The sequence below is a fragment of the Pinus tabuliformis genome, chromosome 1_2 (genome assembly GCF_031772625.1).
Source record: "Pinus tabuliformis cultivar Carrire ecotype Pingquan chromosome 1_2, CPIR1, whole genome shotgun sequence".
NCBI lineage: Eukaryota > Viridiplantae > Streptophyta > Pinopsida > Pinales > Pinaceae > Pinus > Pinus tabuliformis.
In genome coordinates, this window is record NC_142298.1 from 588,153,894 (window position 1) to 588,159,378 (window position 5,485).

Genomic DNA, 5,485 nt, shown 5'->3' on the forward strand with positions numbered 1-5,485 from the left:
GTCAAATCAGTGACTCGCCAATCGGGAGGTCACAGGGTCCATTCTCCCTGAAGCCCTTGGGGTTAGGCCTAATTATTGGTCACGGGGCTAGATTCCCTTTGGGGTTGATCAGCCCATATTTTTCCGTGGACGTAGCAGCCACTCATGACTAGGGTGTCCGTGAACCACAGCTAAAAAAAATAGATACAAGATATAGGCTCCAAGCTAGGGAAAAACCCCACAACTTGTTTAGAAAACTCTAATATCTTGCACGTGTGATCAAAGAAGATTCCATATCCACATCTTCTTTTCCTTTCTCTGAAATAGGCCTTATTTTATTGACTTTCACTCTCGTGAGTTATTCCTCATTGAACTTCAGATCTAATACTTGAAGTGCCTTTAATGAGTCGAGTTCTTCTCACTATACACTTTTGGACGCACCTCTTCTAGGCTGAATTTATCATGGTAAGGTCGACTTGTACCTGACCTAGGCCAACTTGATGCTTGGAGGATTTCATGACCTTTTAGACTCAAATAAATTATTTTACAATATACCCGAATGGGTCTTATACGATACATATTGACTCTCTTGACGTATGAAACTCCCTAGAGGCATGAAGAGCATGCTTAGCCTAGTTGGGCACATCGTATAAGATCCATTTGGGCATATTATATTGTATAAGACCCATTTGGGAAGAACATGGTTAAACTAGTTGACCAATCAAAAGAAGGATGAAACCCATGCTTAAAGAATAACAATTATTATTTCTTCTTTATTTACATAAAAATACAAATTAATATGAAGATCGAACCTACTTACTTTTCCAACACTCCCTCTTAATTAGAGATGTATTCATAATAATTCAACAATTCCATCTCAAGTGGAAATATTCTCATAAGAAGGGATCTAGATTGACAAGCATAAAAAATATCATCAACATTTTTCATTACCAAGGCCTTGACAGATACACTCTATCTCTCACAAGGTTAGAGCACAATGTTGGGAGGTATTTCATGGGACACCACACCATCTCACCAAGGTACATACTCTGCCTAGGATACCCAGAGTATATTTACCATCGAACCATTTCCCTCAAGGAAATGTATCTCCATCAGACCATTCTTATCCAAGTCCATGTGACTTAGGATCTCCATCCTAATCCATCATGCTACATGACTCAGGAATGTCTATCTAAGATTCTTATTCAATCCATTATTCTCCTTATCAATTTGTATGCACATGACTTACGATATCAGTCCTAATCTGTCAAAGTACTTGACACAAGGAGAACCAAACTAAATCATCATTCTCCATATTTGTGATGCATGTACTAGACTTACAGTTGCTAGTCATAGTCTTAGTACATGACACAGGGAGAATCACTCTCCAGCCTTACTTCCTCTCAACCTGAGAAGAGAAATACATGCTCACTCCTTCTCAACCAAGGAGAATCCATTAAAAAGCCTCGTCCTGTGTTAGAAGCATTCATACTTCTCTTACATCAGCTGCTTGTAATTGCATCTCTCCTCTTACCATCTCTCTTACAACTCATCTTGCAACTTCAAGGGCTCCAACTTTGCCTCCTAATATATCATTATCCTATACTTCAACTTCAAATGTGATCATCATTACTTTCTACATTGCTTTTTATTTGAAGATAATTCATCACACAATTCTTTCAACACACTTATTATCACAAGGTTATCCAATCCATTGTTCAACACAACTTGGCTAATCCTTCCAGTCAATCTTCATCAGTCAACACAACTTCATAGTCACAAGTAATCTTGCCTTCTATTTTTTATCTTTCTCCTTCAATATTTCCAACTCATAGGGTATTTATCTGGTTGCCCCAAATCACTCATATGCATCTCCAAATCACACAACTAGGGTTTGTAGTTTTTCCTTCACACAATCCAACAATTTGACTGATCTAAAGGATCTTCCATATATTTCTAATGTTTTAGAACAATGACTTGAATTTTTTTTCTTCAACAATACTTCTACTAATATTGTTCATAGGGTCTTCTAAGGCGGCCCTTGCATAATGACAAGGTTTCTTCTTTTGTCACACAACTTATGGCATCTAGGAATTCCCACATAACTGTGTCAAATTTATTCCTTGTCCATAACACTTAGGGCTTCACATTATTTTCTTAAATTCTTAAACATGCATCACCTAGCAACCAATTAACATAAGAGGTAAGTTATCATACCTCTTGAAGGTTCCTCCTTCTAGTTGTTTGCAACAAGACCTAATCACATTTGTTTTATACATTAGGACATCATATCAACCCTTAACTAGTCTTCCACACTAGGTTTCAATCACTTCATTCTTCCTTCTATAAGATATTTCCAATCAACACTTTACTTCTAGGGATATGCAACCTTATTTGGATTTTTTCTAACCATAGTCCAGCTTCCCAAACAAAACTTGGCCCTACCTATAATAGTTTTGATAACTTTGGCCTTGTTCAGAGAAGAAGAACCACCAAATGTGTGCCCAAATCATCTTGTCTCCTTTACTTCTTTTTCTCACCAAATGACGCAACAATCACAAGAAGAAACTTATCAAAAACTATCATTCTCCTCATTGGTCCTTCCTTGTCTTATTTTGCTACTCCTTTTATCCTCTTTTTCTATGCACTTTTGAGCTCTGGTTAGGGCACACCATCACCCCTAAACTCTACTCCAAAATGTTGTTTCCTTCTCCAATCAGGTTGTCTCTATTGTGTTGATATAGCCATCTTCTAGTCTAATGTTTTTGCTTCTTGAAGCCACAAACTAGCCCTAACCTAGGGCTCAAGCCTTACCTGTAACAACTCACAAAAAGTTGACCATATTCCAAGAGAAATACCTTCCTTCACTTTGGATATGAAAAGATCTAAAAGTGCTAATTGCTAAGGAATATTGATTCACCCCCCCACCCTCTCAGTATTTTCCAACAATAAAAATCCAAAAAACCTTTTAGAATTCTTCTAAATGAACTCGACCAATACCTTCCTTCACTTTGGCATAGACAGTCGCAAAAAATAAAAATAAAAAACTCAAACTTACCTTTTCACATTTTTACTAGTCTCCTAAAGTGAGTGGCTGCCTTAGAGCTCCTTCACTTATGATGTGATTCACTTAGGATATTTTTTCTATAGCCTTATTATTCCTACTTAGCCTCCATAAGGCCTATATCAAAGGTATCCTCTTTTTCACAAAATTTTGAATAGTTGAGATTTGCAAAGCTTGGATATCTCTCCACCAAAGTTGAAGAATAGAACTAGTAGTATAATGATCATTGTACAGGTGTAGCATCTTAACTTGGATCATGTTGAAGAAGATGGCTTGGATTTGTATCAATTATGGTGTAGCTCATACTATAGTGATGTTATGCATTCTTTTAATCATAAAATAGCTTATGTCAATCCTTAATTCAGACTTTATGATGACTTTGGATCATTGAAAATATTATATTTTGATCCTTAAATTCAGTTTATAGAATTGGACGTACCTTGTATCAAAGTAGGAATTTCATCATTGTTTTAGGCTTGAATTGAAACTTCAAATAAATGATTCAAACCTTAATTTCCTAATCATATCTTGGAACTTTCATTGAATGAGAACTTCACCTTCATTTCAGAGTGAACTTGGATTATTTTTTATGCCCATAACTTAAGAAAAAGGACTTCAGAGAATTCGAATCTTCAGGATCTGGCTTGTATCATTTTGTTACTTCTAGAAGACTTGTAGTAATGACTAAATTTGCAGCCTTTCTTTTCTTCCAGGGATGCCAATTATCTGTGATCTTCTAGCTTCCAACCTTAGCTATGATTGTCTTAACTTTACAATACAAGGAAAATTATCTCACATCTACTATTGGAGTGTAAAAGAGACTTGCTTCAGAACTTTGATTTGTATAGCACATTATTCAATCTTTGTCTTAGGAATAACTACACATATGCTAATCTCAAAGAGGATTTTAAATACAACTTCCAACAAGACGTGATATTCACCTTTATTCTTCACCTTAGCTCTGATACCATGTTGGAAGATCAAGATGGATGAATATTATAACTGATTTTCCTTGGCATGATAATTACATGTGAACTATGTTTTCCTTTTATTAAATTATGTGTGTTCTATTTTGATCAATAAATTATCAAAATGTAAACATGAATATTACAAGAGACAATAGACACAAGATATAGGCTCCACGCTAGGGAAAAACCCATAACTTGTTTAGAAAACTCTAATCTCTTGCACGTGTGATCAGAGAAGATTCATATCCATGTCTTATTTTCCTTGCTTTGAAACTTTTATTGACTCTTTCTCTTTTGAATTATTCTTCATTGAACTTCATATCTAGTACTTCAAGTGCATTTAATGAGTTGATTTCTTCTTGCTATATATACACTTTTGGACAAGCCTACTTTAGCATGATAAGATAGACTTGTACTTGACCTAGGCTAACTTGATGCTTGGAAGATTTCATGACTTTTTAGACTCAAATAAATTATTTTACAATATACCCAAATGGGTCTTATACAATACATATTGACTCTCTCAAATTATGATAATCCCTAGAAGCATGAAGAACATGCTTAACCTAGTTGACCAATCAAAAGAATCATGAAACCCATGCTTAAGAAATAATAATAATTATTTCTTCTTTATTTACATAAAAATAGAAAATAATATGAAGACTGAACATAGTTACTTTTCCATCACAGAGAAGATGGCAGCAAGTTTGACTCCAAACTAGAAGGGATAAATGGTTGGTTTACAATCTTCCATGTAAAAGTTAGAAAGAAAGTCCTTCCTTGGTTTGTAATACTTGGAGGCTAAGTAAAAATGGAAAATAAACTATGTATGTTATTTCTAATTTATTCTTAAGGCTATATTTCACTTTGGTTAAAACTTTAGGGTCACTACCAATGATAATAATGTTAAAAACATAAAGAACAATTATTATGAAATGCTTCCTACTTTATTGGTGTCAACATTAAATTCTAAGTAATATCTAGAAAAGTTGGTGTCAATAAGAAATATATCCATTTTAGCATTCCAAGCTTAAGACCATAAAGAGATTTCTTAAAGTGGCAAACAAGGTTGGAATCATTCTAAACATAGCCAAGAGGTTGTCCCATGTAGATTTCTTCTTGTAGATCCCCATGCATGAAGGCAGATTTAACATCAATTTAATGGACCTCCCATCTATGTGAGACAATAAATCTAGAACAAAGCAGATGGAATTCATTTTGGATACATGGAAAAAAGTTTCATTACATTCAATACCTTCATCTAAATAGTTTTCCTTGCCAACAAATTGTGCCTTACGTTTTTCATCAATTCCATTTGATGCATACTTAGTTCTATGCACCGATTTACATCTAAAAAGTTTTCTTCCTTTTAGAAGAGGTACAAAATCTCAAATATCATTCACCATTAAGGAACAATATTATTCATTAATTGTCGTGTCCCAATCCAAATGGTTGAAATCTTTTGCAAATTTTT